Source organism: Dendrobates tinctorius, unplaced genomic scaffold, assembly GCF_039654945.1.
Source record: "Dendrobates tinctorius isolate UK_male_01 unplaced genomic scaffold, ASM3965494v1 ptg000332l, whole genome shotgun sequence".
NCBI classification, from domain to species: Eukaryota; Metazoa; Chordata; class Amphibia; order Anura; family Dendrobatidae; genus Dendrobates; species Dendrobates tinctorius.
In genome coordinates, this window is record NW_027361998.1 from 17,693,079 (window position 1) to 17,720,822 (window position 27,744).

General features: G+C 46.3%; 13 non-coding genes across 13 annotated transcripts; all 13 read right to left on the reverse strand.

Annotated features, from left to right (window-relative positions):
• Positions 1-659: 659 nt before the first annotated feature.
• On the reverse strand, positions 660-732 carry TRNAV-UAC (transfer RNA valine (anticodon UAC)). The gene has a single exon. It is a non-coding gene; the product is annotated as a tRNA-Val (tRNA).
• Positions 733-826: 94 nt separating this feature from the next.
• Positions 827-899, reverse strand: TRNAV-CAC (transfer RNA valine (anticodon CAC)). The gene has a single exon. It is a non-coding gene; the product is annotated as a tRNA-Val (tRNA).
• Positions 900-985: 86 nt separating this feature from the next.
• Positions 986-1,058, reverse strand: TRNAV-AAC (transfer RNA valine (anticodon AAC)). The gene has a single exon. It is a non-coding gene; the product is annotated as a tRNA-Val (tRNA).
• Positions 1,059-1,826: 768 nt separating this feature from the next.
• TRNAV-UAC (transfer RNA valine (anticodon UAC)) lies at positions 1,827-1,899 on the reverse strand. The gene has a single exon. It is a non-coding gene; the product is annotated as a tRNA-Val (tRNA).
• A 1,265-nt stretch (positions 1,900-3,164) lies between these two features.
• Positions 3,165-3,237, reverse strand: TRNAV-CAC (transfer RNA valine (anticodon CAC)). The gene has a single exon. It is a non-coding gene; the product is annotated as a tRNA-Val (tRNA).
• Positions 3,238-4,164: 927 nt separating this feature from the next.
• On the reverse strand, positions 4,165-4,237 carry TRNAV-UAC (transfer RNA valine (anticodon UAC)). The gene has a single exon. It is a non-coding gene; the product is annotated as a tRNA-Val (tRNA).
• Positions 4,238-4,334: 97 nt separating this feature from the next.
• TRNAV-CAC (transfer RNA valine (anticodon CAC)) lies at positions 4,335-4,407 on the reverse strand. Its single transcript has one exon. It is a non-coding gene; the product is annotated as a tRNA-Val (tRNA).
• Positions 4,408-5,655: 1,248 nt separating this feature from the next.
• On the reverse strand, positions 5,656-5,728 carry TRNAV-AAC (transfer RNA valine (anticodon AAC)). Its single transcript has one exon. It is a non-coding gene; the product is annotated as a tRNA-Val (tRNA).
• Positions 5,729-6,824: 1,096 nt separating this feature from the next.
• On the reverse strand, positions 6,825-6,897 carry TRNAV-UAC (transfer RNA valine (anticodon UAC)). Its single transcript has one exon. It is a non-coding gene; the product is annotated as a tRNA-Val (tRNA).
• A 1,098-nt stretch (positions 6,898-7,995) lies between these two features.
• TRNAV-CAC (transfer RNA valine (anticodon CAC)) lies at positions 7,996-8,068 on the reverse strand. Its single transcript has one exon. It is a non-coding gene; the product is annotated as a tRNA-Val (tRNA).
• Positions 8,069-19,428: 11,360 nt separating this feature from the next.
• TRNAV-UAC (transfer RNA valine (anticodon UAC)) lies at positions 19,429-19,501 on the reverse strand. Its single transcript has one exon. It is a non-coding gene; the product is annotated as a tRNA-Val (tRNA).
• Positions 19,502-19,757: 256 nt separating this feature from the next.
• TRNAV-AAC (transfer RNA valine (anticodon AAC)) lies at positions 19,758-19,830 on the reverse strand. Its single transcript has one exon. It is a non-coding gene; the product is annotated as a tRNA-Val (tRNA).
• A 768-nt stretch (positions 19,831-20,598) lies between these two features.
• Positions 20,599-20,671, reverse strand: TRNAV-UAC (transfer RNA valine (anticodon UAC)). Its single transcript has one exon. It is a non-coding gene; the product is annotated as a tRNA-Val (tRNA).
• Positions 20,672-27,744: the final 7,073 nt, after the last annotated feature.

The following is a 27,744-nucleotide window of genomic DNA, read 5'->3' on the forward strand; positions in this document are numbered from 1 at the left end:
AAATGGTGTTGTAAAAATGAGAAATCGCTGGTCAACTTTTAACCCTTATAACTTCCTAACAAAAAAAAATTTTGGTTCCAAAATTGTGCTGATGTAAAGCAAACATGTGGGAAATGTTACTTATCAAGTTTTTTGTGTGCCGTATCTCTGTGATTTAAGGGCATAAAACTTCAAAGTTGGAAAATTGCGAAATTTTCAAAATTTTTGCCAAATTTCCATTTTTTTCACAAATAAACGCAAGTTATTTGAATGAAATTTTACCACTAACATGAAGTACAATATGTCACGAGAAAACAATGTCAGAATCACCGGGATCCATGGAAGCGTTCCAGAGTTATGACCTCATAAAGGTACAGTGGTCAGAATTGTAAAAATTGGCCAGGTCATGAACGTGCAAACCACCCTTGGGGGTGAAGGGGTTAAACCAGCAATAGAATTTGCTAACTAATGCTAACTAAGCCAACAATATACGTTTGTGATCAAAATAAAGAAAAGCCACATGTTTCTGCCCGGGATCAAAACAGGGAACTTTCAGGAGGATGGCAAACAGGACAATCACTACACTACAGTAACCAGACAAGAGCGTTTACTGTGGTCATGGCAAGCATTAAAGATCAAGCACTCATTGCCAAAGGAACTAGTTTGCAAGAGAAACGCTGTGTTTCTGCCCAGTTTCGAACTGAGAACCTTTCGCGTGTAAAGCGAAAGTGATAACCGCTACACTACAGAAACCAACAAAACCAAAAAACAAAAATACTGTGGTCATGGCAAGCAATAAAGAACAAGCACTGAAAGTCAAAAAGATCGTTTTCCAAGAGAAAAGCTGTGTTTCTGCCCAGTTTCGACCTGGGGACCTTTCGCGTGTGAGGCGAACGTGATAACCGCTACACTACAGAAACCAGATGCAAGCACTTACTGTGGTGACAACAAGCAATTGAGATCAAGAACTGAAAGTCAAAAGCTTGGATACCAAAGGGTAACAGCGTGTTTCTGCCCAGTTTCAAACTGGGGACCTTTCGCGTGTTAGGCGAATGTGATAACCACTACACTACAGAAACCGGCTGCGGAAGGTTACTGTGGTCATGAAGAGCCATCGACAACAAAGACTCAACGTCAAAAGCTTTAATATCAACGCCTAATGTCATGCTTCTATCTAGTTTCGAACTGGGGACCGTTCGCGTGTGAGGTGAACGTGACAACCAATACACTTCAGAAACTCCATGCAAAGCTAAAGATGTTTAAACATGCTGAAATAAACTTGAAAAAGAAAAAAACAGCCAGCCAAAGTCACGAGGTCTTCCTCTATGTCTGAAGACAGGACAAAGTGCATTTTGCAACACAGGAAACTTTCATTTGTCAGGCTATTGGAGAAAAAGAACAAACAGGGAAACAAAACCATGCTCCACAAAACATTCTCATGCCTTTGTCCAAAAGCCAAAAAGAAAAAGTACCTAGATGCCTGCTTTCGCACCTTGATCCTATCAGGTGTTACTTGAATTAAGAACACTTAGACACTGTCAAAAACACACATGCTTGCCAAAAGCAAAAACGGGTAGAAATAATCACATTGGTAAAAGTAATGCTCATTAAACCAGCAATAGAATATGCTAACTAATGCTAATTAAGCCAACAATATACATTTGTGATCAAAATAAAGAAAAGCCATATGTTTCTGCCCGGGATCAAAACAGGGAACTTTCAGGAGGATGGCAAACAGGACAATCACTACACTACAGTAACCAGACAAGAGCGTTTACTGTGGTCATGGCAAGCATTAAAGATCAAGCACTCATTGTCAAAAGCGCTAGTTTGCAAGAGAAACGCTGTGTTTCTGCCCAGTTTCGAACCGAGGACCTTTCGCGTGTAAAGCGAAAGTGATAACCGCTACACTACAGAAACCAACCAATACAAAAAACAAAAAATGCTGTGGTCATGGCAAGCAATAAAGAACAAGCACTGACAGTCAAAAAGATCGTTTTCCAAGAGAAAAGCTGTGTTTATGCCTAGTTTCGAACTGGGGACCTTTACGCTTGTGAGGCGAACGTGATAACCGCTACACTACAGAAACCGGATGTAAGTGCTTACTGTGGTGACATCAAGCAATCAAGATCAAGAACTGAAAGTCAAAAGCTTGGATACCAAAGGGTAACAGCGTGTTTCTGCCCAGTTTCGACCTGGTGACCTTTCGCGTGTTAGGCGAACGTGATAACCACTACACTACAGAATCCGGCTGCGGAAGGTTACTGTGGTCATGACGAGCCATCGAGAACAAAGACTCAACGTCAAAAGCTTTAATATCAACACCAAATGTCATGCTTCTATCCAGTTTCGAACTGGGGACCGTTCGCGTGTGAGGTGAACGTGACAACCACTACACTTCAGAAACTCCATGCAAAGCTAAAGATGTTTAAACATGATGGAATGAACTTGAAAAAGAAAAAAACAGCCAGCCAAAGTCAAGAGGTCTTCCTCTATGTCTGAAGACAGGACAAAGTGCATTTTGCAACACAGGAACCTTTCATTTGTCAGGCTATGGGAAAAAAGAACAAACAGGGAAACAAAACCATGCTCCACAAAACATTCTCATGCCTTTGTCCAAAAGCCAAAAAGAAAAAGCACCTAGATGCCTGCTTTCGCACCTTGATCCTATCAGGTGTTACTTGAATTAGGAACACTTAGACACTGTCAAAAACACACATGCTTGCCAAAAGCAAAAACGGGTAGAAATAATCACATTGGTAAAAGTAATGCTCATTAAACCAGCAATAGAATATGCTAACTAAGGCTAATTAAGCCAACAATATACGTTTGTGATCAAAATAAAGAAAAGCCACATGTTTCTGCCCGGGATCAAAACAGGGAACTTTCAGGAGGATGGCAAACAGGACAATCACTACACTACAGTAACCAGACAAGAGCGTTTACTGTGGTCATGGCAAGCATTAAAGATCAAGCACTCATTGTCAAAAGCGCTAGTTTGCAAGAAGAACGCTGTGTTTCTTCCCAGTTTCGAACTGAGGACCTATCACGTGTAAAGCAAACGTGATAACCACTACACTACAGAAACCAACCGATTCAAACAAACAAAAAATGCTGTGGTCATGGCAAGCAATAAAGAACAAGCACTGAAAGTCAAAAAGATCGTTTTCCAAGAGAAAAAGCTGTGTTTCTGCCCAGTTTCGAACTGGAGACCATTCGCGTGTGAGGCGAACGTGATAACCGCTACACTACAGAAACCGGATGCAAGTGCTTACTGTGGTGACAACAAGCAATCGAGATCAAGAACTGAAAGTCAAAAGCTTGGATACCAAAAGGTAACAGCGTGTTTCTGCCCAGTTTCGAACTGGGGACCTTTCTCGTGTTAGGCGAACGTGATAACCACTACACTACAGACACCGGCTGCGGAATGTTACTGTGGTCATGACGAGCCATCGAGAACAAAGACTCAACGTCAAAAGCTTTAATATCAACGCCTAATGTCATGCTTCTATCCAGTTTCGAATTGGGGACCGTTCGCGTGTGAGGTGAACGTGACAACCACTACACTTCAGAAACTCCATGCAAAGGTAAAGATGTTTAAACATGCTGAAATGAACTTGAAAAAGAAAAAAACAGCCAGCCAAAGTCAAGAGGTCTTCCTCTATGTCTGAAGACAGGACAAAGTGCATTTTGCAACACAGGAACCTTTCATTTGTCAGGCTATTGGAGAAAAAGAACAAACAGGGAAACAAAACCATGCTCCACAAAACATTCTCATGCCTTTGTCCAAAAGCCAAAAAGAAAAAGCACCTAGATGCCTGCTTTCGCACCTTGATCCTATCAGGTGTTACTTGAATTAGGAACAATTAGACACTGTCAAAAACACACATGCTTGCCAAAAGCAAAAACGGGTAGAAATAATCACATTGGTAAAAGTAATGCTCATTAAACCAGCAATAGAATATGCTAACTAAGGCTAATTAAGCCAACAATATACGTTTGTGATCAAAATAAAGAAAAGCCACATGTTTCTGCCCGGGATCAAAACAGGGAACTTTCAGGAGGATGGCAAACAGGACAATCACTACACTACAGTAACCAGACAAGAGCGTTTACTGTGGTCATGGCAAGCATAGAAGATCAAGCACTCATTGTCAAAAGCGCTAGTTTGCAAGAGGAACGCTGTGTTTCTGCCCAGTTTCAAACTGAGGACCTTTCGCGTGTAAAGCGAACGTGATAACCGCTACACTACAGAAACCAACCGATTCAATCAAACAAAAAATGCTGTGGTCATGGCAAGCAATAAAGAACAAGCATTGAAAGTCAAAAAGATCGTTTTTAAAGAGAAAAAGCTGTGTTTCTGCCCAGTTTCGAACTTGGGACCTTTCGCGTGTGAGGCGAATGTGATAACCGCTACACTACAGAAACCACAAGCAAGTGCTTACTGTGGTGACAACAAGCAATCGAGATCAAGAACTGAAAGTCAAAAGCTTGGATACCAAAGGGTAACAGCGTGTTTCTGCCCAGTTTCGAACTGGGGACCTTTCGCCTGTTAGGAGAACGTGATAACCACTACACTACAGAAACCGGCTGCGGAAGGTTTCTGTGGTCATGACGAGCCATCGAGAACAAAGACTCAACGTCAAAAGCTTTAATATCAACGGCTAATGTCATGCTTCTATCCAGTTTCGAACTGGGGACCGTTCGCGTGTGAGGTGAACGTGACAACCACTACACTTCAGAAACTCCATGCAAAGCTAAAGATGTTTAAACATGCTGAAATGAACTTGAAAAAGAAAAAAACAGCCAGCCAAAGTCAAGAGGTCTTCTTCTATGTCTGAAGACAGGACAAAGTGCATTTTGCAACACAGGAACCTTTCATTTGTCAGGCTATTGGAGAAAAAGAACAAACAGGGAAACAAAACCATGCTCCACAAAACATTCTCATGCCTTTGTCCAAAAGCCAAAAAGAAAAAGCACCTAGATGCCTGCTTTCGCACCTTGATCCTATCAGGTGTTACTTGAATTAGGAACACTTAGACACTGTCAAAAACACACATGCTTGCCAAAAGCAAAAACGGGTAGAAATAATCACATTGGTAAAAGTAATGCTCATTAAACCAGCAATAGAATATGCTAACTAAGGCTAATTAAGCCAACAATATACGTTTGTGATCAAAATAAAGAAAAGCCACATGTTTCTGCCCGGGATCAAAACAGGGAACTTTCAGGAGGATGGCAAACAGGACAATCACTACACTACAGTAACCAGACAAGAGCGTTTACTGTGGTCATGGCAAGCATTAAAGATCAAGCACTCATTGTCAAAAGCACTAGTTTGCAAGAGGAACGCTGTGTTTCTTCCCAGTTTCGAACTGAGGACCTTTCGCGTGTAAAGTGAACGTGATAACCCCTACACTACAGAAACCAACCGATTCAAACAAACAAAAAATGCTGTGGTCATGGCAAGCAATAAAGAACAAGCACTGAAAGTCAAAAAGATCGTTTTCCAAGAGAAAAAGCTGTGTTTCTGCCCAGTTTCGAACTGGGGACCTTTCGCATGTGAGGATAACCTCTACACTACAGAAAGCGGATGCCAGCGCTTACTGTGGTGACAACAAGCAATCGAGATCAAGAACTGAAAGTCAAAATCTTGGATACCAAAGGGTAACAGCGTGTTTCTGCCCAGTTTCGAACTGGGGACCTTTTGCGTGTTAGGCGAACGTGATAACCACTACACTACAGAAACCGGCTGAGGAATGTTACTGTGGTCATGACGAGCCATCGAGAACAAAGACTCAACGTCAAAAGCTTTAATATCAACGCCTAATGTCATGCTTCTATCCAGTTTCGAAATGGGGACCGTTCGCGTGTGAGGTGAACGTGACAACCACTACACTTCAGAAACTCCATGCAAAGCTAAAGATGTTTAAACATGCTGAAATGAACTTGAAAAAGAAAAAAACAGCCAGCCAAAGTCAAGAGGTCTTCCTCTATGTCTGAAGACAGGACAAAGTGCATTTTGCAACACAGGAACCTTTCATTTGTCAGGCTATGGGAAAAAAGAACAAACAGGGAAACAAAACCATGCTCCACAAAACATTCTCATGCCTTTGTCCAAAAGCCAAAAAGAAAAAGCACCTAGATGCCTGCTTTCGCACCTTGATCCTATCAGGTGTTACTTGAATTAGGAACACTTAGACACTGTCAAAAACACACATGCTTGCCAAAAGCAAAAACGGGTAGAAATAATCACATTGGTGAAAGTAATGCTCATTAAACTAGCAAAAGAATATGCTAACTAATGCTAATTAAGCCAACAATATACGTTTGTGATCAAAATAAAGAAAAGCCACATGTTTCTGCCTGGGATCAAAACAGGGAACTTTCAGGAGGATGGCAAACAGGACAATCACTACACTACAGTAACCAGACAAGAGCATTTACTGCGGTCATGGCAAGCATTAAAGATCAAGCACTCATTGTCAAAAGCGCAAGTTTGCAAGAGAAACGCTGTGTTTCTGCCCAGTTTCGAACTGAGGACTTTTCGCGTGTAAATCAAACGTGATAACTGCTACACTACAGAAACCAACCGATTCAAAAAAAACAAAAAATGCTGTGGTCATGGCAAGCAATAAAGAACAAGCACTGACAGTCAAAAAGATCGTTTTCCAAGAGAAAAGCTGTGTTTCTGCCCAGTTTCAAACTGGGGACCTTTCGCGTGTGAGGCGAACGTGATAACCGCTACACTACAGAACCCAGATGTAAGTGCTTACTGTGGTGACAACAAGCAATCGAGATCAAGAACTGAAAGTCAAAAGCTTGGATACCAGAGGGTAACAGCGTGTTTCTGCCCAGTTTCGAACTGGGGACCTTTCGCGTGTAAGGCAAACGTGATAACCACTACACTACAGAAACCAGCTGCGGAAGGTTGCTGTGGTCATGACGCGCCATTGAGAACAAAGACTCAACGTCAAAAGCTTTAATATCAACGCCTAATGTCATGCTTCTATCCAGTTTCGAATTGGGGACCGTTAGCGTGTGAGGTGAACGTGACAACCACTACACTTAAGAAACTCCATGCAAAGCTAAAGATGTTTAAACATGCTGAAATGAACTTGAAAAAGAAAAAAACATTCAGCCAAAGTCAAGAGGTCTTCCTCTATGTCTGAAGACAGGACAAAGTGCAGTTTGCAACACAGGAACCTTTCATTTGTCAGGCTATTGGAGAAAAAGAACAAACAGGGAAACAAAACCATGCTCCACAAAACATTCTCATGCCTTTGTCCAAAAGCCAAAAAGAAAAAGCACCTAGATGCCTGCTTTTGCACCTTGATCCTATCAGGTGTTACTTGAATTAGGAACACTTAGACACTGTCAAAAACACACATGCTTGCCAAAAGCAAAAACGGGTAGAAATAATCACATTGGTAAAAGTAATGCTCATTAAACCAGCAATAGAATATGCTAACTAAGGCTAATTAAGCCAACAATATACGTTTGTGATCAAAATAAAGAAAAGCCACATGTTTCTGCCCGGGATCAAAACAGGGAACTTTCAGGAGGATGGCAAACAGGACAATCACTACACTACAGTAACCAGACAAGAGCGTTTACTGTGGTCATGGCAAGCATTAAAGATCAAGCACTCATTGTCAAAAGCACTAGTTTGCAAAAGGAACGCTGTGCTTCTGCCCAGTTTCGAACAGAGGACCTTTCGCGTGTAAAGCTAACGTGATAACCTCTACACTACAGAAACCACCTGATTAAAAAAAATCAAAAAATGCTGTGGTCATGGCAAGCAATAAAGAACAAGCAATGAAAGTCAAAAAGATCGTTTTCCAAGAGAAAAAGCTGTGTTTCTGCCCAGTTTCGAACTGGGGACCTTTCGCGTGTGAGGGGAACATGATAACCGCTACACTACAGAAACCGGATGCAAGTGCTTACTGTGGTGACAACAAGCAATCGAGATCAAGAACTGAAAGTCAAAAGCTTGGATACCAAAAGGTAACAGCGTGTTTCTGCCCAGTTTCGAACTGGGGACCTTTCGCGTGTGAGGCGAACGTGATAACCACTACACTACAGAAACCGGCTGCGGAAGGTTACTGTGGTCATGACGAGCCATCGAGAACAAAGACTCAACGTCAAAAGCTTTAATGTAAACGCCTAATGTCATGCTTCTATCCAGTTTCGAACTGGTGACCGTTCGCGTGTGAGGTGAACGTGAAAACCACTACACTTCAGAAACTCCATGCAAAGCTAAAAATGTTTAAACATGCTGAAATGAACTTGAAAAAGAAAAAAACAACCAGCCAAAGTCCAGAGGTCTTCCTCTATGTCTGAAGACAGGACAAAGTGCATTTTGCAACACAGGAACCTTTCATTTGTCAGGCTATTGGAGAAAAAGAACAAACAGGGAAACAAAACCATGCTCCACAAAACATTCTCATGCCTTTGTCCAAAAGCCAAAAAGAAAAAGCACCTAGATGCCTGCTTTCGCACCTTGATCCTATCAGGTGTTACTTGAATTAGGAACACTTAGACACTGTCAAAAACACACATGCTTGCCAAAAGCAAAAACGGGTAGAAATAATCACATTGGTAAAAGTAATGCTCATTAAACCAACAATAGAATATGCTAAATAAGGCTAATTAAGCCAACAATATACGTTTGTGATCAAAATAAAGAAAAGCCACATGTTTCTGCCCGGGATCAAAACAGGGAACTTTCAGGAGGATGGCAAACAGGACAATCACTACACTACAGTAACCAGACAAGAGCGTTTACTGTGGTCATGGCAAGCATTAAAGATCAAGCACTCATTGTCAAAAGCGCTAGTTTGCAAGAGGAACGCTGTGTTTCTGCCCAGTTTCGAACTGAGGACTAGAGTTGAGCGACTTTTGGTTTTTTAGGGTCGCGTTTCGTTTCGTGAAACCCGACTTTTCCAAAAGTCGGGTCGAGCAAGATCGTCCGATTATAGGGAAAAGTCGGGGTCGTCCCGAAACACGAAACCCAATGTAAGTCAATGGGGAATAAAAGTCGGCAGTGAGAGGAGGACAGGAAACACACCAACAGTGCCCATTTGAATGCCAAAAGCATCAATTCTTCTTACTTAAGCTTGTCAACCTTAATTAACTTCATAATATAAGTTACGCACTGAAAAATGGGTGTTATTTGGCTAAAGTTGTGGGGGGGGAGGGCTGGTTGCAGGTTTTCATGTGCCCTGGGCGAAAGAGCGCCCCTTTAACACATACCACAACTCATCATGCTCCGATACGGCAGATAAATAGCGGTATAGTACAATGAAAAATACCTCACTTTTTACATCTCAGGACGAGGCCCATCTATTTCTCCATACAGAATCATTGGTCCCATATAATGTTTGAAACAGTATATGATGAGCTCCACATAATGCTACAGTATATGTTGGTCCCCATGGATGAAGCTCCACTGTCTTATGGGCCCAAATAATGCTCCAAACATAATGGGCCCCATTTCTAATGCTCTAGTGTATAATGGGCCCTGTAAATGCTGCTCCAGTGTCTGATGTCCACCTTTGGAATTTTCCAGTGTATGGTGGGCCCCATCTATCATTCTCCAGAGTATAGTGCTCCCCAAAAATTGCTGTCCCAACATTGAAAACAATCAAATAAGTCTCCTCGCTAGGGAATCCCTGTACTTGTCTGGACAGGTGCTGTAGCTTGCTTAACAGCTCGCCAGCCGTTCTCACGCCCAGTATGGATTGCACGTGATTGCACAAAGGTTAGAAAGGGTACCGTATCCCTGGATAACATGTATGGATAGCGTACACATTCAAAATATATGTCTATACAGCGTGAGGCAGGCTCAGATGGTGTTAGGCCCAGTATGGATTGCACGTCATTGCACAAAGGTTAGAAAGGGTACCGTATCCCTGGATAACATGTATGGATAGCGTACACATTCAAAATATATGTCTATACAGCATGAGGCAGGCTCAGATGGTGTTAGGCCCAGTATGGATTGCACGTCATTGCACAAAGGTTAGAAAGGGTACCGTATCCCTGGATAACATGTATGAATAGCGTACACATTCAAAATATATGTCTATACAGCATGAGGCAGGCTCAAACGGTGTTAGGCCCAGTATGGATTGCACGTCATTGCACAAAGGTTAGAAAGGGTACCGTATCCCCGGATAACATGCATGGATAGCGTACACATTCAAAATATATGTCTATACAGCATGAGGCAGGCTCAGACGGTGTTAGGCCCAGTATGGATTGCACGTGATTGCACAAAGGTTAGAAAGGGTACCGTATCCCCGGAAAACATGTATGGATAGCGTACACATTCAAAATATATGTCTATACAGCATGAGGCAGGCTCAGACGGTGTTAGGCCCAGTATGGATTGCACATCATTGCACAAAGGTTAGAAAGGGTACCGTATCCCCGGATAACATGTATGGATAGCGTACACATTCAAAATATATGTCTATACAGCATGAGGCAGGCTCAGACGGTGTTAGGCCCAGTATGGATTGCACGTCATTGCACAAAGGTTAGAAAGGGTACCGTATCCCTGGGTAACATGTATGGATAGCGTACACATTCAAAATATATGTCTATACAGCATGAGGCAGGCTCAGACGGTGTTAGGCCCAGTATGGATTGCACGTCATTGCACAAAGGTTAGAAAGGGTACCGTATCCCCGGATAACATGTATGGATAGCGTACACATTCAAAATATATATCTATACAGCATGAGGCAGGCTCAGATGGTGTTAGGCCCAGTATGGATTGCACGTCATTGCACAAAGGTTAGAAAGGGTACCGTATCCCCGGATAACATGTATGGATAGCGTACACATTCAAAATATATGTCTATACAGCATGAGGCAGGCTCAGACGGTGTTAGGCCCAGTATGGATTGCACATCATTGCACAAAGGTTAGAAAGGGTACCGTATCCCCGGATAACATGTATGGATAGCGTACACATTCAAAATATATGTCTATACAGCATGAGGCAGGCTCAGATGGTGTTAGGCCCAGTATGGATTGCACGTCATTGCACAAAGGTTAGAAAGGGTACCGTATCCCTGGATAACATGTATGGATAGCGTACACATTCAAAATATATGTCTCAGGAGGCAGGCTCAGACGGTGTCAGGCACAGTATGGATTTGACGGCCCAGATTACACAGCGGAGGAGCAGGGAGAGGTAAAGATTGCAAATGCTGGGGCCCTGCCCAAGCAAGGGGGGCCCACTCTTGGGCGTCGGTACTGGCACTGGGCCCCTCATAGTACAGCGGTGTGTCTGACGGCGGGTGTGCACCACCACCGTCAGAGACACTTGATTGCACTATGAGGGACCCTGTGCCAGTGCCCGCGCCCAAGAGTCGGCCTACCCACCTGTCCAGGGCAATGGCACTCGCACAGTGTCGTGCGCTAGGTGGTTACCCCGGCCATGGGGGGGGAGGCAGCACAGTTAGGGAGTTTTAGAAAGTGGCATATGTTGATGTTGGACATTCAGCTGATGCAAAAGGCGAAATAGGTGAAGTACCAGGAAGAGGTGAACCAAAGCAAGCCATTTTTCTGTCACCATATGTGTCATCAGGGGAAGGTGGGACAAAATCCTTGGAAACCCATGCGTGGTTCATTTTAATGAAGGTTAGATCATCCACATTTTGGGTTGACAGACGGGTCCTTTTTTCTGTCAGGATTGATCCAGCTGCACTGAAGACTCTTTCCGATAGCACACTTGCAGCTGGGCAAGCGAGCTCCTGTAAGGCATATTTGGCCAATTCAGGCCAGGTGTCCAGTTTAGCGGCCCAATAGTCAAAGGGGAATGACCTGTGTGGGAGAACATCGATATGGGAGGAAAAGTAGTTTGTAACCATAGTTGACAACTGCTGTCTCCTGTCACTTTCCATCGATGCAGTATTACCAGTTGTGTGAGCGGTATTTGAAAAATCAGTCCACAACATTGTCATGAAACCCCTGTCTCCAACGCCACTTCTGCTGTGTGCACCACGAACACCTCTGCCAAGCTGCCCCCGGCCCGTACGGCTCGTGTGAGAACCATCACCGCTGCTGTGTGCTGGGAATGCCTCAAGCAACCGATTTACCAGAGTTGCTTGTTTATTAGCCAATATTAGGTCAAGGTTCTCCTGTGGCATGATGTTTTGTAATTTGCCTTTATAGCGTGGATCCAGGATGCTGGCCAACCAGTAGTCGTCATCGTTCATCATTTTGGCAATGCGGGGGTCCCTTTTTAGGATCCGCAAGGCATAATCTGACATGTGGGCCAATGTTCCCGGTGTCAATGATGCACTGCGAGTGCTGGGTGGAGGAGCACTTTCTGGCAAATCCACATCCCTCCAGTCACGCACAAACCCTGTACCAGACCTTGCCATGCCAACATTTTCACTTGCCCCACGAGATGCATCCTCCTCCCCTAAGTAATCATCCCCATCACCCTCCTCCTCCTCTTCTTCCTCCACCTCGTCCAGGAGAGGTCCCTGAGCAGACAATGGCTGAATGTCATCAAGGATTCCCTCCTCCTCTTCCTCCTCATCAACATTGGCTGCAGACGCCTGCTCCTTAAGGTGCGTCAAAGTTTGCATGAGCAGACGCATAAGTGGGATGCTCATGCTTAGGATGGCGTCGTCTGCGCTTACCAGCCGTGTGCATTCCTCAAAACACTGAAGGACTTTACAAAGGTCTTTCAGCTTCGACCACTGCACGCCTGTCAACTCCATGTCTGCTCTCAAAGTGCCTGGCCGTGTATCCTCCCACAAATGCATTATGGCCTGCCTCTGCTCGCACAGCCGCTACACCATGTGCAGGGTGGAGTTCCACCTTGTTGCAATGTCGATAATGAGGCGGTGGTTGGGAAGGTGGAGCAATCGCTGCAGCTTCTGCATACGAACGGAGTGTACAGGCGACCGGCGGATGTGCGCGCACAGTCTTCGCACCTTCTGGAGCAGGGCTGTTAACTCCGGATAATTTTTGAGGAAGCACTGCACCACCAGGTTCAAGGTGTGAGCCAAGCAAGGTATGTGGCTGAGTTTTGAAAGGGCTATGGCTGCCACAAAATTACGGCCGTTATCACTAACTACCTTGCCTGCCTCAAGATGTACACTGCCCAGCCATGACTCAGTTTGTCGCTTCAAGTACTCGGCCAGCACCTCGGCGGTGTGTCTGTCGCCCAAACACATCATCTGCAACACAGCCTGCTGACGCTTTCCACTAGCTGCTCGATAGGGGGACACATCGTGTACAACAGTGGCAGCTGCAAATGGAGTGCTCGTACGACTGCGCTCTGTGGACGAGCTTTCGCTTCTAGAGGAGGAGGAGGAGGAGGGTCGAACGCCTACAGCCAACTGTTTCCTATACCATGGGCTAGGCAGCACTGTCCCACCACCGCTGTCCCCTGTGGACCCTGCATCCACCACATTAACCCAGTGCGCAGTGATGGACACGTAACGGCCCTGGCCATGCCGACTGGACCATGCATCAGTTGTGAGGTGCAGCTTTCCGCTCACTGACTGCTTGAGTGCATGGACAATGCGGTCTTTCACATGATGGTGGAGGGCTGGGATGGCTTTGCGAGAGAAGAAGTGGCGACTGGGTAGGTCATAGCGTGGTACTGCATAGGCCATGAGTTCGCGGAAAGCTGTGCTTTCCACCAACCCAAAGGGCATCATCTCAAACGAGATTAGTTTGGCAATGTGGGCGTTCAAACCCAGTGTACGCGGATGAGAGACTGAGTACTTTCTTGACCTACTCATAGTGTCTGGGAGGGTGAGCTGGACTTGAGAGCTGCATATGGTGGAAGTAGCGGTGGACAGGGCGGACTGAGAGAGGGTTGATGATGGTGATGGAGTTGGTGTTCTTTCTGATGGACTAGAATCAGTCTTTCGTTGATATAACAGTGGGATTCCCTGACTGCTGTGGCCTTGCAACGACACCTCAACATTTGCTGCTGTGCTAACCGGTGGGCTTACAGTGGGGGAAACAATGTAGCGTTGCTGACTACCTTCGTTGTGATCAGTTGCACATGTGGCACTTGAGGTTTGGTGTTGTGTCCACGCTTGCAAGTGCATGCTGGTTAAATGTCTAAGCATGCAACTGGTATTCAAATTTTTCAGATTTTTCCCTCGGCTAAAGGTCTTTGCGCACTTCTTACAGATAACCTTGGCCTGATCATGAGGATTTTGTTCAAAAAAGTGCCACACTGCACTCTTCCTACTTTGGCAGACATTTTGCGGCCTAGCACGCTGTGATCTTTTGACCCTCTGGACAAGCTGTCCAGCAACTCTTTTGATGTTTGGAACCTGTCTTTGGAGTGCTCCGGGCCTGCCAGATAACAGCTGTTGCGATGTCGATGTCTGCTGTGGATGCTCATCTGAGCTATTGGAAGCAGCACCCTCTTCCCCCAATGGATGCCAATCTGGGTCAACAACTGGGTCATCCATCACCTCCTCTTCTATGTCATGTGCACCTTTCTCTGTGTCACCGTGTATGGTGGTATAGTGTGCGGGAAGGGGCACCTGAGTCTCATCAGGGTCAAAATCTGGCTCTGTACACTGCGAGGACAATGTAGTGCTCTGAGTGAATGTACCAGCAGAATCATCCATCAGCGGCTGTGCATCAGTGCACTCCATGTCAGATTCATCTTGGCCTGGGTAATTCACCATTTGACTTGATAATCCAGGCATGGTATGTGAAAACAGCTCCATGGAGTAATCAGTAGTATGGCCTGCGTCATCCTTCAATCTTGGTTGGGGTGAAGGACACAAGGAAAGGTGTGGTTCATGAACATGAGCCTCCAATGACGACTCAGTGCTTTTACTTTTTACAACTGAAGAAGAGGAGGCGATAGAGCTGGAGGCTGAGTCAGCAATGTAAGACAAAACTTTTTCCTGATGCTCTGCCTTTAAAAGCGGTTTGCCAACTCCTAGAAAACTAAGCGTTCGAGGCCTTATGTAGCCAGACGATGACGCAGGGTCAGCACCTCCTGCATTCGGTCCTATTTTGCTCTTGCCACTACCATCAGATCCACCACCAACACCATCATTACCAGCTGCCAACCCCTGCCCAATTCCACGGCCTCTTCCACCAGCCTTCCTCATTTTTGGTAGAAATGTAGACAAAATCCAACAAACTATATAGTAATGTAAAACAAGGTACAAGGTGTCTATAGGACAGGGGAGATTTAGAATTTCTGCACACACTTGTGGACAGTGGACACTTTTGGATTGTGTGAGGCCCACTGATATCTGAGCGCTATGTGACACGCTCGATGGCACAGCTGCCTGTGACCAAAGTGACGAGAGGATAATGGAGATTTTGAATCTCTGCGTACACTTTTGGACACTGGACACTTGTAGATTGTGTGAGGCCCACTGATATCTGAGCGCTAGGTGACACGCTCGATGGCACAGCTGCCTGTGACCAAAGTGACGAGAGGATAATGGAGATTTTGAATCTCTGCGTACACTTTTGGACACTGGACACTTGTGGATTGTGTGCGGCCCACTGATATCTGAGCGCTATGTGACACGCTCGATGGCACAGCTGCCTGTGACCAAAGTGACGAGAGGATAATGGAGATTTTGAATCTCTGCGTACACTTTTGGACACTGGACACTTGTAGATTGTGTGAGGCCCACTGATATCTGAGCGCTATGTGACATGCTCGATGGCACAGCTGCCTGTGACCAAAGTGACGAGAGGATAATGGAGATTTTGAATCTCTGCGTACACTTTTGGACACTGGACACTTGTGGATTGTGTGAGGCCCACTGATATCTGAGCGCTATGTGACACGCTCGATGGCACAGCTGCCTGTGACCAAAGTGACGAGAGGATAATGGAGATTTTGAAACTCTGCGTACACTTTTGGACACTGGACACTTGTGGATTGTGTGAGGCCCACTGATATCTGAGCGCTATGTGACACGCTCGATGGCACAGCTGCCTGTGACCAAAGTGACGAGAGGATAATGGAGATTTTGAATCTCTGCGTACACTTTTGGACACTGGACACTTGTGGATTGTGTGAGGCCCACTGATATCTGAGCGCTAAGTGACACGCTTGATGGCACAGCTGCCTGTGACCAAAGTGACGAGAGGATAATGGAGATTTTGAATCTCTGCGTACACTTTTGGACACTGGACACTTGTAGATTGTGTGAGGCCCACTGATATCTGAGCGCTATGTGACACGCTCGATGGCACAGCTGCCTGTGACCAAAGTGACGAGAGGATAATGGAGATTTTGAATCTCTGCGTACACTTTTGGACACTGGACACTTGTGGATTGTGTGAGGCCCACTGATATCTGAGCGCTATGTGACACGCTCGATGGCACAGCTGCCTGTGACCAAAGTGACGAGAGGATAATGGAGATTTTGAATCTCTGCGTACACTTTTGGACACTGGACACTTGTGGATTGTGTGCGGCCCACTGATATCTGAGCGCTATGTGACACGCTCGATGGCACAGCTGCCTGTGACCAAAGTGACGAGAGGATAATGGAGATTTTGAATCTCTGCGTACACTTTTTGACACTGGACACTTGTGGATTGTGTGCGGCCCACTGATATCTGAGCGCTATGTGACACGCTCGATGGCACAGCTGCCTGTGACCAAAGTGACGAGAGGATAAGGGAGATTTTGAATCTCTGCGTACACTTTTTGACACTGGACACTTGTGGATTGTGTGCGGCCCACTGATATCTGAGCGCTATGTGACACGCTCGATGGCACAGCTGTCTGTGACCAAAGTGACGAGAGGATAATGGAGATTTTGAATCTCTGTGTACACTTTTGGACACTGGACACTTGTGGATTGTGTGCGGCCCACTGATATCTGAGCGCTATTTGACACGCTCGATGGCACAGCTGCCTGTGACCAAAGTGACGAGAGTATAATTGAGATTTTGAATCTCTGCGTACACTTTTGGACACTGGACACTTGTGGATTGTGTGAGGCCCACTGATATCTGAGCGCTATGTGACACGCTCGATGGCACAGCTGCCTGTGACCAAAGTGACGAGAGGATAATGGAGATTTTGAATCTCTGCGTACACTTTTGGACACTGGACACTTGTGGATTGTGTGAGGCCCACTGATATCTGAGCGCTATGTGACACGCTCGATGGCACAGCTGCCTGTGACCAAAGTGACGAGAGGATAATGGAGATTTTGAATCTCTGCGTACACTTTTGGACACTGGGCACTTGTGGATTGTGTGCAGCCCACTGATATCTGAGCGCTATGTGACACGCTCGATGGCACAGCTGCCTGTGACCAAAGTGACGAGAGGATAATGGAGATTTTGAATCTCTGCGTACACTTTTGGACACTGGACACTTGTGGATTGTGTGAGGCCCACTGATATCTAAGCGCTATGTGACACGCTCGATGGCACAGCTGCCTGTGACCAAAGTGACGAGAGGATAATGGAGATTTTGAATCTCTGCGTACACTTTTGGACACTGGACACTTGTGGATTGTGTGAGGCCCACTGATATCTGAGCGCTATGTGACACGCTCGATGGCACAGCTGCCTGTGACCAAAGTGACGAGAGGATAATGGAGATTTTGAATCTCTGCGTACACTTTTGGACACTGGACACTTGTGGATTGTGTGAGGCCCACTGATATCTGAGCGCTATGTGACACGCTCGATGGCACAGCTGTGACAAAAGTGACTAGAGGATAAGGGAGATTGGATTGCTTTTAAAAAAGCAGTTTGCGGAGCAGTGGGTAAACAGCAATGCCAGCGTGTCAGGAAGCCTTAAAAGGCAGCCCAACAACCAACACCACTGATACACCACAATATAGCCTCCCCTTGCACTGCACACACAGTGACTTGTGTGTTGTGCAGGCCAAATCGCTAGCAGCAGAAGCAGTTTTTTTGTCTTCTTCCCTGCCTAACGCTCTCCCTACAGAATCAGCAGCAACCTCTCCCTATACTAAGATCGGCAGAAGTAAGATGGCGGTCGGCGTGCACGCCCTTTTATACCCCCTGTGACGCCCACCAAAGCAAGCCAATCACTTGCATGACCTTCTGAAAGATGGTGGTGACCCGTGCCTAGGTCATCATGTTGCCCACAGTGTCCGTGGATCCTGATTGACTGAAAAAGAGAGCAAAACAAACTTTTGAAACGCGACTTTGGCGCGTAAGTCACCGACCTCGTGGCCGACCTCATCCTAGGGTCGGGTTTCGTTTCATGAAACCCGACTTTGCCAAAAGTCGGCGACTTTTGAATTTTTTCGACCCGTTTCGCTCAACTCTACTGAGGACCTTTCGCGTGTAAAGCAAACGTGATAACCGCTACACTACAGAAACCAACCGATTCAAACAAACAAAAAATGCTGTGGTCATGGCAAGCAATAAAGAACAAGCACTGAAAGTCAAAAAGATCGTTTTCCAAGAGAAAAAAGATGTGTTTCTGCCCAGTTTCGAACTGTGGACCTTTCGCGTGTGAGGCGAACGTGATAACCGCTACACTACAGAAAGCGGATGCAAGCGCTTACTGTGGTGACAACAAGCAATCGAGATCAAGAACTGAAAGTCAAAAGCTTGGATACCAAAGGGTAACAGCGTGTTTCTGCCCAGTTTCGAACAGGGGACCTTTCTCGTGTTAGGCGAACGTGATAACCACTACACTACAGACACAGGCTGCGGAAGGTTACTGTGGTCATGACGAGCCATCGAGAACAAAGACTCAACGTCAAAAGCTTTAATATCAACGCCTAATGTCATGCTTCTGTCCAGTTTCAAACTGGGGACCGTTCGCGTGTGAGGTGAACGTGACAACCACTACACTTCAGAAACTCCATGCAAAGCTAAAGATGTTTAAACATGCTGAAATGAACTTGAAAAAGAAAAAAACAGCCAGCCAAAGTCAAGAGGTCTTCCTCTATGTCTGAAGACAGGACAAAGTGCATTTTGCAACACAGGAACCTTTCATTTGTCAGGCTATTGGAGAAAAAGAACAAACAGGGAAACAAAACCATGCTCCACAAAACATTCTCATGCCTTTGTCCAAAAGCCAAAAAGAAAAAGCACCTAGATGCCTGCTTTCGCACCTTGATCCTATCAGGTGTTACTTGAATTAGGAAAACTTAGACACTGTCAAAAACACACATGCTTGCCAAAAGCAAAAACGGGTAGAAATAATCACATTGGTAAAAGTAATGCTCATTAAACCAGCAATAGAATATGCTAACTAAGGCTAATTAAGCCAACAATATACGTTTGTGATCAAAATAAATAAAAGCCACATGTTTCTGCCCGGGATCAAAACAGGGAACTTTCAGGAGGATGGCAAACAGGACAATCACTACACTACAGTAACCAGACAAGAGCATTTACTGTGGTTATGGCAAGCATTAAAGATCAAGCACTCATTGTCAAAAGCGCTAGTTTGCAATAGAAATGCTGTGTTTCTGCCCAGTTTCGAACTGAGGACCTTTCGCGTGTAAAGCAAACGTGATAACCGCTACACTACAGAAACCAACTGATGCAAACTAACAAAAAATGCTGTGGTCATGGCAAGCAATAAAGAACAAGCACTGAAAGTCAAAAAGATCGTTTTCCAAGAGAAAAAGCTGTGTTTCTGCCCAGTTTCGAACTGTGGACCTTTCGCGTGTGAGGCAAACGTGATAACCGCTACACTACAGAAACCGGATGCAAGCGCTTACTGTGGTGACAACAAGCAATCGAGATCAAGAACTGAAAGTCAAAAGCTTGGATACCAAAGGGTAACTGCGTGTTTCTGCCCAGTTTCGAACTGGGGACCTTTCGCATGTTAGGCGAACGTGATAACCACTACACTACAGAAACCAGCTGTGGAAGGTTACTGTGGTCATGAAGAGCCATCGAGAACAAAGACTCAACGTCAAAAGCTTTAATATCAACGCCTAACGTCATGCTTCTATCTAGTTTTGAACTGTGGACAGTTCGCGTGTGAGGTGAACGTGACAACCACTACACTTCAGAAACTCCATGCAAATCTAAAGATGTTTAAACATGCTGAAACGAACTTGAAAAAGAAAAAAACAGCCAGCCAAAGTCAAGAGGTCTTCCTCTATGTCTGAAGACAGGACAAAGTGCATTTTGCAACACAGGAACCTTTCATTTGTCAGGCTATTGGAGAAAAAGAACAAACAAGGAAACAAAACCATGCTCCACAAAACATTCTCATGCCTTTGTCCAAAAGCCAAAAAGAAAAAGCACCCAGATGCCTGCTTTCGCACCTTGATCCTATCAGGTGTTACTTGAATTAGGAACACTTAGACACTGTCAAAAACACACATGCTTGTCAAAAGCAAAAACGGGTAGAAATAATCACATTGGTAAAAGTAATGCTCATTAAACCAGCAATAGAATATGCTAACTAAGGCTAATTAAGCCAACAATATACGTTTGTGATCAAAATAAAGAAAAGCCACATGTTTCTGCCCGGGATCAAAACAGGGAACTTTCAGGAGGATGGCAAACAGAACAATCACTACACTACAGTAACCAGACAAGAGCGTTTACTGTGGTCATGGCAAGCATTAAAGATCAAGCACTCATTGTCAAAAGCGCTAGTTTGCAAGAGGAACGCAGTGTTTCTACCCAGTTTCGAACTGAGGACCTTTCGCGTGTAAAACAAACGTGATAACCACTACACTACAGAAACCAACCGATTCAAACAAACAAAAAATGCTGTGGTCATGGCAAGCAATAAGGAACAAGCACTGAAAGTCAAAAAGATCGTTTTCCAAGAGAAAAAGCTGTGTTTCTGCCCAGTTTCGAACTGGGGACCTTTCGTGTGTGAGGCGAACCTGATAACCGCTACACTACAGAAACCGGATGCAAGCGCCTACTGTGGTGACAACAAGCAATCGAGATCAAGAACTGAAAGTCAAAAGCTTGGAAACCAAAGGGTAACTGCATGTTTCGAACTGGGGACCTTTCGCGTGTTAGGCGAGCGTGATAACCACTACACTACAGAAACCAGCTGAGGAAGGTTACTGTGGTCATGACGAGCCATCGAGAACAAAGACTCAACGTCAAAAGATTTAATATCAACGCCTAATGTCATGCTTCTATCCAGTTTCGAACTGGGGACCGTTCGCGTGTGAGGTGAACGTGACAACTAGAGTTGAGCGAAACGGGTCGAAAAAATTCAAAAGTCGCCGACTTTTGGCAAAGTCGGGTTTCATGAAACGAAACCCGACCCTAGGATGAGGTCGGCCACGAGGTCGGAGACTTACGCGCCAAAGTCGCGTTTCAAAAGTTTGTTTTGCGCTCTTTTTCAGCCAATCAGGATCCACGGACACTGTGGGCAACGTGATGACATAGGCACGGGTCACCACCATCTTTCAGAAGGGCATGCAAGTGATTGGCTTGCTTTGGTGGGCGTCACAGGGGGTATAAAAGGGCGTGCACGCCGACCGCCATCTTACTTCTGCCGATCTTAGTATAGGGAGAGGTTGCTGCTGATTCTGTAGGGAGAGCATTAGGCAGGGAAGAAGACAAAAAAACTGCTTCTGCTGCTAGCGATTTGGCCTGCACAACACACAAGTCACTGTGTGTGCAGTGCAAGGGGAGGCTATATTGTGGTGTATCAGTGGTGTTGGTTGTTGGGCTGCCTTTTAAGGCTTCCTGACACGCTGGCATTGCTGTTTACCCACTGCTCCGCAAACTGCTTTTTTAAAAGCAATCCAATCTCCATTATCCTCTCGTCACTTTGGTCACAGGCAGCTGTGCCATCGATCGTGTCACATAGCGCTCAGATATCAGTGGGCCGCACACAATCCACAAGTGTCCAGTGTCCAAAAGTGTACGCAGAGATTTAAAATCTCCATTATCCTCTCGTCACTTTGGTCACAGGCAGCTGTGCCATCGAGCGTGTCACATAGCGCACAGATATCAGTGGGCCGCACACAATCCACAAGTGTCCACTGTCCAAAAGTGTACGCAGAGATTCAAAATCTCCATTATCCTCTCGTCACTTTGGTCACAGGCAGCTGTGCCATCGAGCGTATCACATAGCGCTCAGATATCAGTGGGCCGCACACAATCCACAAGTGTCCACTGTCCACAAGTGTACGCAGAGATTCAAAATCTCCATTATCCTCTCGTCACTTTGGTCACAGGCAGCTGTGCCATCGATCGTGTCACTTAGCGCTCAGACATCAGTGGGCCGCACACAATCCACAAGTGTCCACTATCCAAAAGTGTGTGCAGAGATTCAAAATCTCCATTATCCTCTCGTCACTTTGGTCACAGGCAGCTGTGCCATCGAGCGTGTCACATAGCGCTCAGATATCAGTGGGCTGCACACAATCCACAAGTGTCCAGTGTCAAAAAGTGTACGCAGAGATTCAAAATCTCCATTATCCTCTCGTCATTTTGGTCACAGGCAGCTGTGCCATCGAGCGTGTCACATAGCGCTCAGATATCAGTGGGCCGCACACAATCCACAAGTGTCCACTGTCCACAAGTGTACGCAGAGATTCAAAATCTCCATTATCCTCTCGTCACTTTGGTCACAGGCAGCTGTGCCATCGAGCGTGTCACATAGCGCTCAGATATCAGTGGGCCGCACACAATCCACAAGTGTCCAGTGTCCTAAAGTGTACGCAGAGATTCAAAATCTCCATTATCCTGTCGTCACTTTGGTCACAGGCAGCTGTGCCATCGAGCGTGTCACATAGCGCTCAGATATCAGTGGGCCGCACACAATCCACAAGTGTCCACTGTCAACAAGTGTGTGCAGAAATTCTAAAACTCCCCTGTCCTATAGACACCTTGTACCTTGTTTTACATTACTATATAGTTTGTTGGATTTTGTCTACATTTCTACCAAAAATGAGGAAGGCTGGTGGAAGAGGCCGTGGAATTGGGCGGGGGTTGGCAGCTGGTAATGATGGTGTTGGTGGTGGATCTGATGGTAGTGGCAAGAGCAAAATAGGACCGAATGCAGGAGGTGCTGACCCTGCGTCATCGTCTGGCTACATAAGGACTCGAACGCTTAGTTTTCTAGGAGTTGGCAAACCGCTTTTAAAGGCAGAGCATCAGGAAAAAGTTTTGTCTTACATTGCTGACTCAGCCTCCAGCTCTATCGCCTCCTCTTCTTCAGTTGTAAAAAGTAAAAGCACTGAGTCGTCATTGGAGGCTCATGTTCATGAACCACACCTTTCCTTGTGTCCTTCACCCCAACCAAGATTGAAGGATGACGCAGGCCATACTACTGATTACTCCATGGAGCTGTTTTCACATACCATGCCTGGATTATCAAGTCAAATGGTGAATTACCCAGGCCAAGATGAATCAGACATGGAGTGCACTGATGCACAGCCGCTGATGGATGATTCTGCTGGTACATTCACTCAGAGCACTACATTGTCCTCGCAGTGTACAGAGCCAGATTTTGACCCTGATGAGACTCAGGTGCCCCTTCCCGCACACTGTACCACCATACACGGTGACACAGAGAAAGGTGCACATGACATAGAAGAGGAGGTGATGGATGACCCAGTTGTTGACCCAGATTGGCATCCATTGGGGGAAGAGGGTGCTGCTTCCAATAGCTCAGATGAGGAGCATCCACAGCAGACATCGACATCGCAACAGCTGTTATCTGGCATGCCCGGAGCACTCCAAAGACAGGTTCCAAACATCAAAAGAGTTGCTGGACAGCTTGTCCAGAGGGTCAAAAGATCACAGCGTGCTAGGCCGCAAAATGTCTGCCAAAGTAGGAAGAGTGCAGTGTGGCAGTTTTTTGAACAAAATCCTCATGATCAGGCCAAGGTTATCCGTAATAAGTGCACAAAGACCTTTAGCCGAGGGAAAAATCTGAAAAATTTGAATACCAGTTGCATGCTTAGACATTTAACCAGCATGCACTTGCAAGCGTGGACACAACACCAAACCTCAAGTGCCACATGTGCAACTTATCACAACGAAGGTAGTCAGCAATGCTACATTGTTTCCCCCACTGTAAGCCCACCGGTTAGCACAGCAGCAAATGTTGAGGTGTCGTTGCAAGGCCACAGCAGTCAGGGAATCCCACTGTTATATCAACGAAAGACTGATTCTAGGCCATCAGAAAGAACAACAACTCCATCACCATCATCAACCCTCTCTCAGTCCGCCCTGTCCACCGCTACTTCCACCATATGCAGCTCTCAAGTCCAGCTCACCCTCCCAGACACTATGAGTAGGTCAAGAAAGTACTCAGTCTCTCATCCGCGTACACTGGGTTTGAACGCCCACATTGCCAAACTAATCTCGTTTGAGATGATGCCCTTTCGGTTGGTGGAAAGCACAGCTTTCCGCGAACTCATGGCCTATGCAGTACCACGCTATGACCTACCCAGTCGCCACTTCTTCTCTCGGAAAGCCATCCCAGCCCTCCACCATCATGTGAAAGACCGCATTGTCCATGCACTCAAGCAGTCAGTGAGCGGAAAGGTGCACCTCACAACTGATGCATGGTCCAGTCGGCATGGCCAGGGCCGTTACGTGTCCATCACTGCGCACTGGGTTAATGTGGTGGATGCAGGGTCCACAGGGGACAGCGGTGGTGGGACAGTGCTGCCTAGCCCACGGTATAGGAAACAGTTGGCTGTAGGCGTTCGACCCTCCTCCTCCTCCTCCTCCTCCAGAAGCGACAGCTCGTCCACAAAGCGCAGTCGTACGAGCACTCCATCTGCAGCTGCCACTGTTGCACACGATGTGTCCCCCTATCGAGCAGCTAGTGGAAAGCGTCAGCAGGCTGTGTTGCAGATGATGTGTTTGGGCGACAGACACACCGCCGAGGTGCTGGCCGAGTACTTGAAGCTACAAACTGAGTCATGGCTGGGCAGTGTACATCTTGAGGCAGGCAAGGTAGTTAGTGATAACGGCCGTAATTTTGTGGCAGCCATAGCCCTTTCAAAACTCAGCCACATACCTTGCTTGGCTCACACCTTGAACCTGGTGGTGCAGTGCTTCCTCAAAAATTATCCGGAGTTAACAGCCCTGCTCCAGAAGGTGCGAAGACTGTGCGCGCACATCCGCCGGTCGCCTGTACACTCCGTTCGTATGCAGAAGCTGCAGCGATTGCTCCACCTTCCCAACCACCGCCTCATTATCGACATTGCAACAAGGTGGAACTCCACCCTGCACATGGTGGAGCGGCTGTGCGAGCAGAGGCAGGCCATAATGCATTTGTGGGAGGATACACGGCCAGGCACTTTGAGAGCAGACATGGAGTTGACAGGCGTGCAGTGGTCGAAGCTGAAAGACCTTTGTAAAGTCCTTCAGTGTTTTGAGGAATGCACACGGCTCGTAAGCGCAGACGACGCCATCCTAAGCATGAGCATCCCACTTATGCGTCTGCTCATGCAAACTTTGACGCACCTTAAGGAGCAGGCGTCTGCAGCCAATGTTGATGAGGAGGAAGAGGAGGAGGGAATCCTTGATGACATTCAGCCATTGTCTGCTCAGGGACTTATCCTGGACGAGGTGGAGGAAGAAGAGGAGGAGGAGGAGGAGGAGGAGGATGATGGGGATGATTACTTAGGGGAGGAGGATGCATCTCGTGGGGCAAGTGAAAATGTTGGCGTGGCAAGGTCTGGTACAGGGTTTGTGCGTGACTGGAGGGATGTGGATTTGCCAGAAAGTGCTCCTCCACCCAGCACTCGCAGTGCATCATTGACACCGGGAACATTGGCCCACATGTCAGATTATGCCTTGCGGATCCTAAAAAGGGACCCCCGCATAGCCAAAATGATGAACGATGACGACTACTGGTTGGCCAGCATCCTGGATCCACGCTATAAAGGCAAATTACAAAACATCATGCCACAGGAGAACCTTGACCTAATATTGGCTAATAAACAAGCAACTCTGGTAAATCGGTTGCTTGAGGCATTCCCAGCACACAGCAGCGGTGATGGTTCTCACACGAGCCGTACGGGCCGGGGGCAGCTTGGCAGAGGTGTTCGTGGTGCACACAGCAGAAGTGGCGTTGGAGACAGGGGTTTCATCACAATGTTGTGGACTGATTTTTCAAATACCGCTCACACAACTGGTAATACTGCATCGATGGAAAGTGACAGGAGACAGCAGTTGTCAACTATGGTTACAAACTACTTTTCCTCCCATATCGATGTTCTCCCACACAGGTCATTCCCCTTTGACTATTGGGCCGCTAAACTGGACACCTGGCCTGAATTGGCACAATATGCCTTACAGGAGCTCGCTTGCCCAGCTGCAAGTGTGCTATCGGAAAGAGTCTTCAGTGCAGCTGGATCAATCCTGACAGAAAAAAGGACCCGTCTGTCAACCCAAAATGTGGATGATCTAGCCTTCATTAAAATGAACCACGCATGGGTTTCCAAGGATTTTGTCCCACCTTCCCCTGATGACACATAGGGTGACAGAAAAATGGCTTGCTTTGGTCCACCTCTTCCTGGTACTTCACCTATTTCGCCTTTTGCATCAGTTGAATGTCCAACATCAACATATGCCACTTTCTAAAACTCCCTAACTGTGCTGCCTCCCCACCCATGGCCGGGGTCACCACCTAGCGCACGACACCGTGCGAGTGCCGTTGCCCTGGACAGGTGGGTAGGCCGACTCTTGGGCGCGGGCACTGGCACAGGGTCCCTCATAGTGCAATCAAGTGTCTCTGACGGTGGTGGTGCACACCCGCCGTCAGACACACCGCTGTACTATGAGGGGCCCAGTGCCAGTACCGACGCCCACGAGTGGGCCCCCCTTGCTTGGCCAGGGCCCCAGCATTTGCAATCTTTACCTCTCCCTGCTCCTCCGCTGTGTAATCTGGGCCGTCAAATCCATACTGTGCCTGACACCGTCTGAGCCTGCCTCCTGAGACATATATTTTGAATCCAGTCTGGCCTAAGCTGTTACAAGTGGTTCAGCCGCTCGACCCTTATTCACATTCACGCCACTTGGCAAGTGATAAGGTTTTAAATACTAGAGTAGGGACTGTCCCACAAGGGTTGCCGTGACGTGGCGGGATGGCTTGTACATTATTTTGATCAAAATTATGTTTACTAAATACCCTTATTATTATTATTACCTTTATGCATTATTTGCAGTATATTTTTTACTTTTAGTTCAGGATATTTGTGTTTTTTGCTTTCTGTTTTCTCTGGTTAATGGTCATGTGTTAAAATGCACTTACATTGTGCATACACATTAACTTACTTGTCTCAGTTCAGATTTGTTTTTTATTTTTTTTTTGTTTTTTATATATTTTGAATGTGTACGCTATCCAAACATGTTATCCAGGGATACGGTACCCTTTCTAACCTTTGTGCAATGACGTGCAATCCATACTGGGCCTAACACCGTCTGAGCCTGCCTCATGCTGTATAGACATATATTTTGAATGTGTACGCTATCCATACATGTTTTCCGGGGATACGGTACCCCTTCTAACCTTTGTGCAATGACGTGCAATCCATACTGGGCCTAACACCGTCTGAGCCTGCCTCATGCTGTATAGACATATATTTTGAATGTGTACGCTATCCATACATGTTATCCGGGGATACGGTACCCCTTCTAACCTTTGTGCAATCACGTGCAATCCATACTGGGCCTAACACCGTCTGAGCCTGCCTCATGCTGTATAGACATATATTTTGAATGTGTACGCTATCCATACATGTTATCCAGGGATACGGTACCCCTTCTAACCTTTGTGCAATGACGTGCAATCCATACTGGCCCTAACACCGTCTGAGCCTG